This window comes from Castor canadensis, chromosome 2, assembly GCF_047511655.1.
Source record: "Castor canadensis chromosome 2, mCasCan1.hap1v2, whole genome shotgun sequence".
NCBI classification, from domain to species: domain Eukaryota; kingdom Metazoa; phylum Chordata; class Mammalia; order Rodentia; family Castoridae; genus Castor; species Castor canadensis.
Window position 1 is genome coordinate 8801862 of NC_133387.1, and position 16402 is coordinate 8818263.

At 38.4% G+C, this 16402-nt stretch overlaps 1 protein-coding gene and 1 non-coding gene across 2 annotated transcripts in view; one reads left to right on the forward strand and one right to left on the reverse strand.

Annotated features, from left to right (window-relative positions):
- The window catches only part of Cntnap2 (contactin associated protein 2), a 1948854-nt gene that overhangs the window by 488840 nt on the left and 1443612 nt on the right, over nucleotides 1-16402 (reverse strand). The window lies entirely within an intron of this gene.
- Nucleotides 14399-14533, forward strand: LOC141421131 (small nucleolar RNA SNORA51). Its single transcript, XR_012445805.1, has one exon. It is a non-coding gene; the product is annotated as a small nucleolar RNA SNORA51 (small nucleolar RNA).

Consider the following 16402-nt stretch of genomic DNA (forward strand, 5'->3'; position numbering starts at 1 on the left):
ATTCTACTGCATTAGAATTTGTGAAAATTCAGAGGGTTTGGAGTTTGCTTGAGATTTGCTAGGAGAATAAATAAACAGGATTTTAAAAGCGGTGGTTTAATCTATGCCAGAAAACAAGCTATTTTTAAGGATTCAATGCATGTTACTTTCTGCTAATATGCAAGCAAGATGTCTCTATGCTTTAAAATTGGCCCTGTAAGACATTTCTTTAGTAATGACTCTAGTCAGGGTTTTGAATTAAGCTTAGAATTGAATGCAATAAACCTATACTTCTTTTTAAAATAGTACATTGGTGGTTCCTAATTCAGACATGTCTCCTTTCCAATTAATCTTCACTAGGGATTTATGATTGGACATAAATGGAGAGTGACAGTGCTACTCAGGTACTTCAGAAAATAAGTGACATCAGTAGACAATGAGTAGAATTAAAGGGTGGGGTATGGCAGTCTTGCTGCCATCTGTGAGTCATAAAGGGACTATAATGACAAGTCCTTTCTTCTTGGAGAATTTAAATGTGCTGCATGAAGTACAATGTTCCTTCCATCTGTGAGCTATCTTTTCACTTTTTCTTAGTTCTACTTGAACTTTGGGTTAAAGGAGTGAAGGTAGATGGAGGAGGAAAACTAAAAAGTGAGAGAGAATGACAACATCAGGTCCACCGCCTCATAACAGTATACCCCATATGTCTAGGTTCAATAAGAAATCACTCATACCAAGAACCAGGAAGATTTCAAACTGAATGAAAAAGGAAAATCAATAGATGCCAACCCTGAGGTGACAGAGATGTAAGAATTATCTGGCAAAGATTTTTAAGTAGTCATTCTAAAAGTGCTTCAATGAGCAATAACAAACACGCTTGAAAAATAAAATAGTCTCAGGAAAAAATGTGATTCATGAGGAAAGTCTCTAGATAGGCTGTTCAATCTCAATATTTGAGTATTAAAAACGTAATTTTAATGTATCTGAAGTTTTGAATATATTTAAAATTTTGTTAAGCGTCAACATTAAGAAGAATTCTAGAGAAAGATGTACAGGTATGGGTTTGTTCTACTTAATCATCTTGCTAAATCACAAAGTCAGAACTTTACAAAACACCCTAAAACATTTTTGAAATGATACAGAAAATTTCTCATTCACATTTCCTCTATAGTTTTAGATTACAAATTGGAAGGGTAGATGGATGGAAACTCTTAAATGGTAACGATAGGGCTGTATGGCTGTAACTTAGAGAAGTTGTGATGAGTGTGGAGAGCTTGTCTCTGATAAATTAACTAACTGATTAGCTCACTAATTAATACTATAGAAAGATCAGCTGAGTGATAACAACCTGGAGACCATCTTGTCACTCTGGAGTTCTCAAAATGGGTAAGGACTAAAAATCAAGGTGACAATATGGACTTTCTCAAGAAGCTGTTTCATTTTACCCCAAGGCGGGGTAGAGAGTTCTAAAACTATCTATAGTTGCAGCTACAGTGATTGATCTTTTTAGTGTTAAGGATAAGTTTCTGGGAAAAAGGTCAGATTGTTCTCTGGATATTGCCTTAAAAGTCAAAGAAATAATTTATTATTTTTGAAGGGTTTTTGTCAAAAGGTGATTGAAAATGGAAACATTGCTTTGTGCTTAGGTTAATTTAGAATGGTTTTAAAATGTAGCTTCTTTCCATAAACTATCTTTTCCCCAATGATAACTAATAATTAAGATATTTTTGAGAGCTGAAGTACTTTGGCAGTTTGATACCAAAAGTTTCACCTGCTGACTCTTCTAATTTTTTTGTATCTATTTCAGCTGTCTGTCCATTCTATTGCAAAACATATGCCTATTGTTAAAACAGATTCAAATGAAAGCATTGACAGTCTCGTTTGCTTTCTTGACAATGAATATGACCTTGATGATAGAAAAGAGAGGCTGGTCCACAGAGATCCTGCCCTGCTCACAGGTGTGCTCTGGAAAGTGGCTTGCTCAGGGGTTGCTTGCACTGATGGAACAGGCAAGAAAGGCAGAGTTCCTTGGATGTCTCAATTGTACAGTCAGCTGTCATGTGGATGCTTATCAAAATAAAGATGTGGATCACCTTGAGTTCTCTGGCCCTACCTTGATAATGCTGTATAGGGTATTTATTTAATGACAAGATGATCTCAGAATGGAACACTCAGAAACACAGTCTGAACTCTTCAATGAACAAAGAGTAGCAAAACAGATTCTCTGTTAAATGTCTGCATTCCTAAGTGTTACCTCAAAGATGATTAATTTGTTTTTCCCCCCATAAACAATGATGCTGAGAAATCAAATTACTCAATCTGTTGGTAAATTAACATTCATAATTGTGTTTATTGAAACACATGGTCATTTACTTGATGAAAATATGATATTGGCTTTGAGATATTTTCCTCTGTGCAGATTGTCATAATGATATTACTATACGATGCTAATGGTCACTTTACAAAAGTGAAAGTTATAGAATGGCAGCAGAATGTTGCTGTTTTAGGCCATTTTTCCAGTAGAATCTTGATGATATATTAAGTCAATCACATTTACTATACTTCCAGGAGCAATTTCACTGCACAATTATCTTCCTGATTTAATATACTTTTCAGAGGACTTAGCCGGGGCCTGGTGTGACGGATGTGACTCACAATCTTTCATATGGAGCTGGTAAGGATGTTTTGACTCTGACTGCACTATGTTTGAAATACAAAATGAATTAAAATTCCTTCTGAAGTTGCAACAATGCAGTTAGTCACTAAAGGCTTTGTCTTTTGTGTATGAATCATGATCTTTAAATTCAATGAAATTTCATTCTTTGGTACTTAAGCTTTCTCTATGTTTGTATAATTTGGAACTGTTTTGGGACATTAAATGGTTATGTTTCTTACCATTAAATAAAGTTTGAAGTCCAAACGCCTTTTTGAATCCACACAAGCCAAGATTTTAGCAGAAAGATTATTTGAAACAGAGCTGAAATATATAAGTATAAACAGAAGGTATTTTAAAATTACTAAAATCTTCTGTTCTCCTTGTTGTCACAGCTGAGTATACTCACAGCAGTAACTAAATTAGAATCACATTATTATTAAGATAGAATATGTAGAAACAAAAATAATGCTCTGTGTTATCAGGGTGGTTTGTATTACCTATGTGTGCATCTGTAAGTTGCCCTTATTAAAATTGGCTAATCTATAAGTGAATAATTGCTCATGTTCATCTTAATCTTTATGAAGTAGGGGGGTAATGATCGCCTTAATCACAGAGTTGTCACTTACCAGACGTGTGGCCTGTGACATATTACTACATCTGGATGTCTGCTTCCTTATTTATAAAATGGGAATAATCATACATCAACTTCTAATGGTTGTAAAAGGAATTATGAAAGTAAAATACTAAACACATGTGAAGTGAAAATGTTTCTTTTTAATAATAATAAAGAATTGGTGATAAATTTGATCAATACAAGATGGCTTGTGATTTAAACAATCCGTTTGTTCAATACAGGAGGTTTTAGTGATTTTTAAGGTGACGATTTCCTGAAAGGAGGACACAGTTTTATATGGATTAGTAAGGGTTTCTAATTTTTTGCTGTCAATCAGGTCAAATACTTAAAAGCACTTTATCAACACATAAAAATCCTATCTATACATCGTATTTGTGTATAAATTTCTTTTTTGATTTTTCAAAATTTCAGATGCATTGAAATGTCCTTGGTTAGATTTGAATTACCAAGGTTTGAGCGCCTGGAACCTGCCCAAACCTTCTCTTTGTCAAAACCTGGATTACACTTTGGGATTCCTGGCAGTACCTTCCAGCCTGTGTTCCTCGTGTGCAAGAGCAAATCCTGTGAATAACTTTGAGAAACAGGAGCAAAGCAATTCTTTGTAAAACAATCTAAGAACTTTATGCTTTGCTTGAATCCTTAATTGCCTTTACACATGGCATAGCGCCAGCAGTCTCCTGATGACTGACATCTTTGGTCCCCATCTCCTTTCTCTTGTAGTACATGCTTGTGACATTTTATCTGGTCAATTCTCACGCTAAACACTGGATTTGTATACTGACAAATGACTGAATGAAAACAGAAGTTCTGAAAAATGCTAAGATTGTCTGACTGTTGGCCATTGCTCTTCTCAATATTGTTAAAGATCTGACTTTTAAAAATACCCAAATGTACAAATTTGTTATCATTATATAGACTCAGAGAGTAAAGCAAAGCAATGAAATAATTTTCTGGACAATCAGGCTACAGAATTGGCCTCAATTCTTCAATTTGCTTCTTTGTCTCACTTTTTTGCACTTTGCTTGTTGGTGGGGGCATTTACTAAGGGATTCTATTATATTGATTATTTTTATAGCTAGTTTTTTTTTGACAATTTGTTCAAGAAATCTTTGCTGTAGGTCTAATTGAATTCGAAGCCTTGGGCAATACTATTTTTAAATTACACCTTGAATTCACTTAGATTATGCCTAAAAAGCTGTACAGGTAATTTCCCTGAATTTAAGCCTCCAATAATTCATCTCATAGTCATGGGACTTAATTTCCACCTTGAAATTGGAGAATGCTTATGATACTACTTTCTGATTATCCAAGCAAAAGATCAGATGCCATCCTGTACAAAGCTTTGGAGATTTGGAATAAATGCCTCTTGTATCTTCCATTTCTCTCCTGTCCCCACTTATCACAGTTGCCCTGGATCCCGTTCCACTCACCCTGATTCAGAACCCATCCTTCTTATTGGGACCAGTTAGCCCTCATCCCTTTCCTACTTAAACTCCTTTCATTCCTCCTGTATGGTTTCAGAATGGTGCTCCAGACTCCCTGGTTTAACACACAAAAATCTATGAGTGCTCCTCCCCCCACTCTGTGGCCCCACAGTACTTCCCAGTGGAGCCACATGGACCTGCCCTGGCTGCCCAGACATATGCCATACAGGGAGGCCTCTTCCTGGACCCTATGCCCTCCAGGACATCTGGCAATGTTGGGCGGTATTTAGTTGTCACAGTGGCACCTTATGGGAAGAATAACATTCTAAAATGCACAGCATAGACCCTTACAATGAAGAATGATCCAGTCCAAAATGCCAAGAACGAGAAACTCTGCTGTGAGCCAGTCTTGATACCTCTACTTACCCACTTTCTCCTATTTTCCATCTAGGACTTAGCTCAAGAACTCTTCTGCTTCTGGAAATGTCTTTTGACACTGCTTAGTCTCACTGGGATTTACGTTCCCAGTCTTTATTACTACCAGGCAGACCCTACTGTCATATTCATACCATAGTTACCAAGCTTATTATCTTTTTTCTTCCCTTTGGGCTTAAAACACTTTAAACATAATCTTTAGAATCTATTACAAACTTACTGCTTACACAAATGGATAAAGATAATTAGGGTGAATTGGCTTATCTGTGAAGGTGAATGGCAAGGTGAAATGTTACAATGGGCTAGAGTTCCTTTCAGCTGTGCTTATGTACTCATAAAATGCCTTTGGGTCAGAGCAGGAATTCACAGAACAAAAATGAAGACCTTTCTAAAATAAATTAATATTGGAGTTGAGACTGTGCACTGAAAAGGGAACAGCTTTAAGGGTGAATAATGGGTCACAACTCCTTCCAAGGGAAAATATCACCATTCCTTTATTTACCAAATATTTCTAAGTGCCTGCTACATGGCTGGTGCCAGGCCAGCTCTGTAATATAGCAATGACTGAAAGGTTCTGGGCCTGCCTTCATGGGGCCACTGTTCCTCGGACAAGACAGGCTAGTAATCCAGAAAGAACAGAGATGTAGGATTACAAGCAGGGCCATCACTGTGAAGAAGAGGAAAAGCTCTAGGAGAGCTCATAGGACGAAAGGGGGTGCTGATCCATCTTAACTGTGCTCCTGATTTTAGACCCAGGAGAAGGTATGGGAGTCTCAGCCAGGAGGAGTGTAGGAGCCTGTCCCAGGCAGAGGAAGAGGACACCCAGAGGCCTGTGGCAGGAGGGACCTCCCAGATGTAGTTCCTGAGAGTGGACCAGGGTGGCTAAAATACTGAAGAAAGGGGAAGGCTGGGAGGAAATGGAGCTGGGAGGTGGACAGGGCCTTCATATAACGCTAACTGTTTCAAAGGTCTTATGGCCCAAACACTGAGGGTTTTCCTCATCCAAAATTTCAAAGTAGCATAATTTGAGCTATATTTTGTTAAAATAAACTGAATGATAATTATTGGCACAATGAAATTCCTTCCTAGATTGCTTTTTATATTAGAAACTTTCATAATTGTGTTGCTTTTCTCGTGGTGGTGTAACAAATTACCACAAACTCAGTGGCTTTACTTTCACAGTTCTGGGACTGGAAATCTAAAATCAAGGCATCAGCAGGGTCTCTCTCTCTCTCTCTCTCTGGAGCTGTAACAGAGAATGTTCCCAGATTCTTCCAACTCTTGGTGGTTCTGGCAAAAGACCTTCAATTTTGTCTTCCCTCCTCTCTGTGTCTCAAGTATTGTCTCCTTTCTCCCATAAAGACACCAGCCTTTGGATTTAGGGTAGACCTTAAATGTAGGGTGATCTTATGTAGACACCCTAAACTTCATTATGCCTTCAAAGACTACTTCTTTGGAAGGTCACATACACAGGTACCAGGGATTAGAACTTGGATGGATGTATCTTTGGGGGTGTGTGTGGACAGACAATTCAAGTCAGTACAATAATGTTTATTTTGATCTTTACTTAATACTTACAGTTTAATAAATGCGAGTTGTTTAGAGGCAAGTGAGCAAGCAGAGAGAAAAGAAGTTTGTGATTCAGCTGAATTATAATGAAAAAAGCTCTTCCGTGCAGTTTAAGATAAAAGCTGCTTGACAGCACTGTAACGGTATTGAGATAAGCTAAGGGCTCTCCTTTACCCAACAGCAGTATTACTATTAGCTGAGGGCTGGTGTAACAGAGCATAGGTACAGATCAAAAACAGAGGATGAAGAAAGATCCTATCTATTTGTCAAAAAACAGCTAGATTTTCAGCTGTGCAATTTAACTACTAACACTGAACTTTCTGTAGAAAGTGATTCTTTCTCCCTATACCTGGGGTTGGAGTTCATGCAGTGACCAAACTCCCTGGAGTTTAATGAGGATCTCAAAAGTAGGAGATGGAGCCATTCTGCCAATGCAGGTGTGGATGAAAGTCTCAGAAACATTAATCTGACAGCATACCAAAGGAAAAGAAATAATTGAAAAGGAGACATAAAGGGAGAAGAAAGACAGCTACTAAAAAGTTGAATTGTGATAGAATGATGAGGCTATTTTTACAACACTCAATGTATTTTTAGATGTCTTCTTTCATAGATCCCAACACAAAATGCATCACATGAAAGTATAAAAGAGCGATAGTTCTTTTTATAAGATCTTGCCCATAGAAAAAGGAAAAGAAGATTTAGTCAGCAGCAGGAATTTGTTCCACCTAGCTCTAAATGGAAATTACTTTTAAAGCAGTTTTGGAAAAATTTAGCTGGGTTCCCAAACAATATAACTTGTTCAGTGTAAAGGCTGATTCTTAGGGTTTCTGCCAGCAAATCATTATTACTGTGCTGTAAGGGAGGTAGGTGTATTGTTCTCTGTTAAGGGAAGGCCAGGGAGAGAGAACACAACAGTCAGTAGACAAGTTTGAGATTTGATTTACAGATTATATTGACTTGATAGTGTGCAAGGAAAAGCTTTGGCACCTAATCTTTTGATCATTCCTTTGAAGCATCATTCAGATGTGCACCTTCTTCTCCATGACTTCCAACTGTGTCTTCATGCTGTCCGTTTCCTCTTGCTCACCTCATTGCTTTTGTAGTCCCTGATTCCATACCTGAAGTGCCAGACATTTGCCTGTGGCATTCAATACCTGCCTACCTCCTTTGCTGTTTCCCACAGCACAGAGGCTGGCAGAGTGGGAGCATATTACCCAGAGTCCCCTGCCACAGAGTTCTATTTTAGAATCTACCAATGAGAAGCCCAGAGTGAGTGTGGAAGGCAAATCAGAGGCACATGTGTGGAGCGGCCTGTAGATGCACAGAGATCGGGGTCTGAAAAGCTTTTAGTAGCTTCCAGAAGTTTGCCACAGATGCCTTAGGCATCCATGAGCCATGGTGGAGTCTTCTTTCAACTTCCAACTTCTGGGAGTGGAAGCAGTTTCTAATTCCTAGACCAGCAGTGGTTTCCTTCCACCTCAGTTACTCCAGATTTTTCAGCACTTTTGTTAGTACATAATATCTTTCACTAAGTCCCTTCTTCCTGGAAATGTTGAGAGTGGGTTCTACTTCTTTGATGGATTCAGCTTGTCTCCTTAAGCACATTCTCTCCAGCACCTGGAAATCATCTACCAAAGCTCCTGATTTTACGGATAAAGTCCAGAGAGATTAAGTAATTTGATCAAGGTCGCTTGACCTCTTAATTACAGAACCAAAGCTGAGACTCTGTCTTCTCACTTCTAAAAGCTACTTCTTTTTTTTTTTTTTTGTGGTGCTGATGCTCCAGCCCAGGGCCTTGTATATGCTAGGGAAGTACCCCTCCCATTGAGCCATGCCCCAGCTGTCTTCTCACTTCTAGGCTGGCTGTAATCACTGCTGTGGCATTCCTGTCTGCCCTTATAGTCCCCATCCTCATGTTCTTATATCTGTGATGCCAGCTATTGTCGTTATTTTATGAATGAAGAAAAAATACCACTTGATAAACTGACTCAATACATTTTTATCACTTGAAAATTTTGTACTTATTGAAAGATCTCTTTTAGACTTGTTCATGCATTACTCTTTTGTTGTTAATTACACATACCTGATAAGCAAAATAAATTTAAGATATTTCTGAAACTTCTTTTCGTTTAGAGTCTGATTCTTTAATTCGCTTTTTTGACTCAGTCATTATTTTCATTTTTAATATAACAAATTTTAAATATGAATCTTTATGCTCTAAAAGGATAAAGCGACCTAACATTTCCTAAACAAATCTACCCAGCAACTACTCTTCTGTACTGGATTCTTAAGCCACTTGGCTCTGACATAGAACTAGACATCTTTTTTTTTTTAAAACTCGTTTCCAATATGTTGTTAAACACATTTAATATGCCATCTCACCTAACCCCTTTCAAAACAACTATTCCTAGACATCAGGACGACCCCTTATTGCTCTGGGATTTTTCTCCCACAATGCTGGCATGCATTCTCCAGGTGGGGAATATTCCCACGCATTGTCTACTATATCACAACTGTCATTATCTGAAAGTGACTCGAAGATGTTATTGACTCAAATATGCACTCCGTTTTCAGAAATAGTACAATGCAAGAATTCATGGGTCAGAAATTCATTCAAGTCTATTTTATATTTTGGTTCTTTGATAAGGTTGTGCTTTTTGAGGCAGGGTCTCCTTATTGTAGCACAGGCTAGACTTGAGCTCACAATCCTCTACCTCAGCCTCTAAAGGCTGTGAATACACACATGTGACTCCACACTTGAGTTATATGTGTTTTAAAGTACAGTTTGTGTCAGACATGATGATTCATATCTATAATCCCAGCTACTCAGAAGGCAGAGATCTGGAGGATAATGGTTCTGGGTCAGGGGGCAACAAACCAAGTTAGTGAGACCTCATTTCAACACACAAGACAGATGTGGGGTATACAACTGTAATCCCAGCAATGCAAGAGGCATAAGGTCCAGGCTAGCTCTGGGCAAAAATTCAAGGTCCTATCTGAAAAGCAAAAAGGGTTGGGGGCATGACTCAAGCATTAGAGCACCTGCCTAGCAAGTGTGAGGCCCTGAGTTCAAACTCCACTACTGCCAAATAAATAATAAAGAAATAAAGGAAGGAAGGAAGGAGGGAAGGAAGTAGGGAAAGAAGGAAGGAAGGAAAGAAGGAAGGAAGGAGGGAAGGAAGTAGGGAAGAAGGAAGGAAAGAAGGAAGGAAGGAAGGAGGGAAGGAAGTAGGGAGGAAGGAAGGAAGGAAGGAAAGAAGGAAGGAAGGAGGGAAGAAAGGAAGGAGGGAAGGAAGGAATACAGGTACAATTATAGATGGTTAAAAATGATTTTTCCTTTATTAAGGAAATTTCAGTTTCCTTAAAAACTGAAATTTTTATTTTGTGCATACACAATGTTATTGTTATAAAACAATCAGATTATTTCTGATATTTGCTGATTAATTTAATGTCAACAATGCATAATATACACAATTTAATTCATATTTGCACTCAACAGACACGCATTGCCCTCATATTAGTTGCATCTGAAGACATCACTTACTCTCATACTGAATAAGAATTCTTCTACCCTGTGAGGGCTCAAAGACTCCTGGGATATCTATGTATGGGATGCAGAGCTATGATGATGCAATTGGTAAAATTCTGTTTAGTTTGAGGAAATTGAGGCATCAAAGAAGTTAACTTTCTTAAAGGGATCTGCTCTCCATCTCTTCTGAGTTACTTAGAAACTATGGGTTTTTGCTCTGCTGTTCATAACTGGTACCTGCTTCTCAAACATTTGGCTGAGCAGAAAACACAGTCTAGCAGCCAACAGGAGCTTGCTAATAGAGAGGATGTTGTAGGAAAAGAAGTAATGCATAAAGTGTGGCACCTGACAGATGTGTTTCCATCTGTTGCTTTGACTTCTTTTTTCTTTCCTCCAACCAATTACAAGGTCTGCCCAATGCCTGGCAAAGAGTAGATCTGCAATTAATGATGACTCCCTTCTATTTCCCAAGCTTGCACCAAAGTTAGAGCAGGGAAAATGTTTGGGCTGGATTGATTTCTCCTTCACAGTTTGCCTGCAGTTCTGAAGAAAGTGGGAGAAAGAACTGAATGCTCGGGTTGCCACCAAATTCATATGTTGACATACTTGCAAAGATGATGGTATTAGGAAGTAAGACCTTGGGGAGGTGATTAGTTTGGGATTAATGCCCTTATAAGAGACCTCAGAGAGCTTCTTTGTCCTTTCTGTGAGGATATAGCCAGAAGGAGAGCCATCTATGAACCAGGAAACTGTCCTTTACCAGATACCAACTCTACCAACATCTTGATCTTGGACTTCTCAAACTCTAGGACTATGAGAAATAAATTTCTGCTATTTATAAACCACCTAGTTTATGTTTTATGTTTTTTGTTGTAGCAACCTGAGTAGACCAAGGTGGTGGATATTCCAAGTCACCCATACTCTAAGACTCACATATTTGTTGAATGCTGTAACTAGAGGCAAAAATCCATCAGAGTAAGTTTGAACTTGAATGGGTACCTAGGGCTCTTTTGGCCCAAGCTTGCTATGGAGATCATTTCTAGATCAATATGGCTTCAGGATGATGGGAGACTCTAGGGAGAGAGCAAATGGGAGATTCCATGTGATTCGTCAGAGCTCTGCCTGGGGACCCTGTGACCTTCTACTTCACTGGGGATCTTGTGGCTACCATAGCAACTCTGTAGTTCCCAAAAGGATTCAGGCAGGTGTCCCACGACACATTCCAACCATGATAGGCCTATCCTGTTCCTGTGGAAAGGACTTTAGGATTCCTGAACATGGACCATTCCCACCTCTAATTTTTCACATGTGTACATCATCTAACCCTGCAATGTAGTGTAGTAGGTGAGAGGTCATAATTTGTGTAGGTTTTCCAGTGAGACGGTCAAGACCCACTCCTGGTTCTTGTATCTAGAGTCATATGACTTTGATCAATTTACTTAGCACCACTTTTAACAGGGAAAGCTGTCTCATTGGGAGTTTGTGAGGATGGAAAGAGATGTAGGTGAAGTGTTTGGCAGACAATAGCACTAAAAAAAGGGAGCTAGATTATCATTGACAGACATGACATTTTAAGACTCATAATTCAGCATCATTAGCTCATCTGTCTTATTGACACTTAATCAAGACCGCTCCTGGAATGGGAGCCTGTATTTATGTACCCAGTAATTCAATTGTCTACTTCAGTTCACTTTCTTTAACCAAACTGGAACTCACTCCTGTGGCATGATTGATTTTGCCAGAATGATTCTGCATGTACTACCCAGGGTCTTTCCATCTGCTGCTCAACCCCATCTGCTCTTGCCTCCGGCTGATCCAATTTCATATCCAGTTGGTAAAGGGCCACCCGAAAAAAACTCTCCATTATGTTCTGATGTCCTGAAGAAAACTTGTGAAAAATTCAGCATCAAGAGTTCGGTCACTTGGACACACAAACACTTCAGTAAATTATTTCAGGGCAAGTGGGGAACTTGCCATATGGGGTTGTTATTGGTGATGAAATTTGCTCTTATGAAAGTCATATTAAAATTAATATTACCTGGTGCCTAGCAGAGTGCAGAGCACAGCACAAGCTCTCGGTACCCAGGGGTGGGCTTATTCATGTGGTCCTGCTACCAAGCAATGGGACTGCAAGTCCACTGACAGTGTTAAGTACTTCAAAGACACATACTTCATTTTGTTAGGCAAGAGTATCATTTTTACATGAAAATGATGATTCTTATGATGACTGGAGAATTTAAGATTTTAATTACACTTTCATAAAATGTGCCTGGGATGGCATTCATAGGCGCTGGATCACCAGTTAGCACTTACGAGGCAGGGGAAGCTTTTCTGTGCGGTGTGGCACAGTGTCACAACAGCAGTGAGCATTTCCCCCACGATGCTTGCTGCTTATTACATGCCAGATGTTGTGAGATTCACTTGCTTTATTATCTCCATGTATTTCATCAGATTAAGATACCAGTTACTGTATGATGTGCATCATTTTATGTGGCACTCCTAACCTAACAAATGAGAAAATTGAGGCTCACAGACTTTAAATGAAATGTTCAAGCTCCACCTGGCTGGGAAACAAGGTAGCCTGCACTTGAATCCAGTTTTGTCTGCTCCCTAAAACCTGTATTAGCTTTGGGCTTCAATGGTCTTGTCATGCTGTGACTGTAAGTCTCTATGAAATGAGTGTCCATGGTTGTAGTTCTAGAGTGCCTTTTTATAACTAGTGTTGTACTGAGGATGCATACCTTCAAATCTGAACTAAATATACTACACTCACCCTTCCTTCCTTCCTTCCTTCCTTCCTTCCTTCCTTCCTTCCTTCCTTCCTTCCTTCCTTCCTTCCTTCCTCCCTCCCTCCCTTCCTCTCTTCCTCCTTCTCTTCCTTCATTGGTGACCTAAACCTAGAAAAAAATTTCCCAAATAAATCCCTTTTCTTCCTCCTATATGAATTACCTGTCTTGAAAGTATAGCACCCATCACAAACCATAAGAAAAGAAAAAGGTCTTTCTTTAAGAAAATCATAACCTTCTCCTTACTAGAAGGATTTCTATTACTATTGAAATATGCTTTATCTTTGATTAATAATGGACTTAATCCAAGGACATATTTGGGTACTTGCTCTGGAGGGCAATTGGTCAGAAACCTCCCTAGTCTTTCCTAATTCACTTTCTTTTTAACCTCCTTGGGCTCTGTGAGGATATGGTAGGATTGTAGGAGCTATCCATTTATTTTCCCAGAGGATCTAAGTTCCCTAATTTTCAAACCCAAAGCTTGGGGAGAAAAGGAATTCTAAAGATTAAAGGAAGCATATTTCAATCATTTTGCAAATAGTTTTCCTTTTTCCTTTAACAAAAAAAGAGGGAAGCACTTGATAAGTTTTATGATCCAATTTGTTTGGGATAAAAATACTGTATTTAGAGTAAAAATACTTATTTATTCAGTAAATATTTACTGAGTACATACTATGTGCCGGACTCCATGCCGAGCATTTGACGTTTAGTACATTTTATACTCCCGCTACGTAATTGCCAAGGCCACGGAGCTGTGGAGTGCTTGACACAATTCAGAGAGAAACTCCTACTTCGTCTACCTTTCTCCACTAGGGATTGGGCAAACAAGAATCTTGGCAGCAGGATATTTTTCACTGATAGTAAATAAATACTGAAGTTATTCCCAGCAAGGACTTCCGTATTTAAAATTTACTCAGTTTTTACTGAATGGATATCTCTACTTAATGATATATGCCTTGTATTATTTCTGGATGAGACTATAAGGATGACTGAAAGACCCACATAGATTTTCTGAAATTTACCATAATGAGAAATTCTGCCTACTTTTGTAATGTAGATATTACACACACACACACACACACACACACACTTAATTAAGAAAGAAAGACAAGAAATTTCCATTTACCCCAGAGCTCTTTAATTGTCAAAGCTTGCCATTTGTAGTGATTTAGGTTTAAAGTCTCAGTGGTATCTCTGATAAAACACTGGAGTTAAAAACAATAAATGGTGATGAAAGAGTCATATTTGAATTTCATATATCTGTGGATCATACAGCTAGCATGTGCTGTGTCTTTTTAGTTTCCATTCTCTAGCTAATAATATTGAGCTGTAAATTAAGTGGAAATTCTTGATCATGACAAAATTGATTGATTAAGACTTAAGTGAGGCCTCCTGGTGCTTATTATGGGCTGTGTTCTTACACTGACTGCGTAGAAAGAGGAGGAGGCAAAGTAAATCTATCCCATAATCACCTCAGCCCAGGCCCTGTGCCTGGTTGGTATTGTGAATGAGGAGGCATGAGGTAAGAAGAAAAAGAAAGACTTAAGGAAATGTTTAAGTCAGACTAATATCAAATAGGAAACAGAATTCTGGAATTCTTTTAAGTAAGGAATCAGAATTACGGATTCTTAGTTCTGGATACATTACAGGATTATGGCATCACTTTCAAAGTTTCAGTCCTCATTGAAGTAGGCAGAATTCCTTTCATTGTTTCTGTGAAAAACCTCAGGCAACATTCAATTAATTCTTTCATGTTACTATTAAAAGTTTTCTTAATTCCCTTGGCTTTAATATTTTTCTAAATCTGCACATGACTGGCACATTGCTTTTTATGAAATTTATAATATATCCCAGTTGGTAAACCAACTCCTTAGCCTGCTATGAATTACTCCTTTCAACCCGCCTGTGGTGGTTAATTTAATTGGATTGACAAGTGCCGATGAGATTAGTAAAGCACACCTCCGGGTGTGTCCGTGTGGTATTTCCAGAAGGGAATCACTATGCGGATGGGGAGGGAGAACCCACCCCGAAAGTGGGCAATATCTCTCATAAGGTGTGGACCAGAAGGAATAAAGGAGGGAAAAGGAGAAGGCCAAGAGCAGACATTCTCTCTCTGCTTCCTGTCCTCCATGATGTTTGCTGTCCCACTCTGCATGCCTTCCCCACATCATGGACTAGAACCTCTGAAATTGTGAGCTAAAATAAAATTTATTCCTTTTAAATTTGTTGTCTCTTTTGTCATACAGACAAAAAACTAACATAGTACCCTCCTGTTTCTTCTTCTACCTTAAAACCCTCTACCCTCTACAAAACTGAACTAAAGCAATATGGCCTCTTCAAAGTTCCATACCAAACTGCCTTTTCTAAATTTTTTTCTCATATTTTATATCCTACCTTTGGTATCCTCCCCCCTCAATATTATCTCTCCAGAAAACCTTGTTTTCCCAACACATTCCAGAGAGACCTCTGCTGCCTATAGAGTTTGAGAATGCTCCACTTGATTTGAGGTTGCTGGGGTATGCGCACCTTATGAAACATATTGTTCTTGTGTTTGCCCATAGTGAGTTCATGGTGGTCCATGTTGTTCACTATGTCCTGACAAAAATCCCATGATCCTTTCTAATGTTTGCTTTAAATTTTATTAAGGAATCACACTTTAGAGTTTTCTTGAGTAACAATAACCCTAGTTTCTCAAAACACACTTTTTCAACAATGAAAGTCTATTAATAACTTTATTATAAACTTTCTTTAAATTCTGCCCAAACTATACTAATTTAAGTTGTGAAGTAAAGTGTTAGATGCAATTATAATATGAAATGCGTCAATTCCAAGTAGAGCAGCAGGGCTTGTCTCAATAAATTGTTGGGTCAATATTCCACTAACAACCAACTTACTGCTACTAAGAATACTCACGAACGCTCTGCTGGGGGTAACCCCAAAACCGCCAAGACGCACGGAGAGGAATACGCACATATTGGTTGCCTCCTTCAAAGTTAACTGAGCATATGAAGTTGAAACAGGTTATTTTTGTTTCAAAGGATAAAAGTAAATATTATTATTGAATACCAATATTTTACAGCTTTTTAAAACTAAAAATTAAGTAAGTATCAGGCTCAGAAAATACTGGACTTTATTCAAGCAGCATTTTCCTCTTAGCACAATCTGTAGCAAGTTAATTTTCTAGTATTTTCTGTGGCTTATGTCTGACACTTCATGAGTTCACTTTAATCAAAATTTCCTTCATCTTGCCTGCCTTTCCTAACACTGAAAGTGGTGATAGGCATCTCAGAATCACTAGACCACTTCCCTTTTTTCTGGTGTCCCCAAATCAATTACCCAGATTTCTCATTTTCAGACACTGGGTGTCCAGTTACCTCTCTTTCTTCCTAA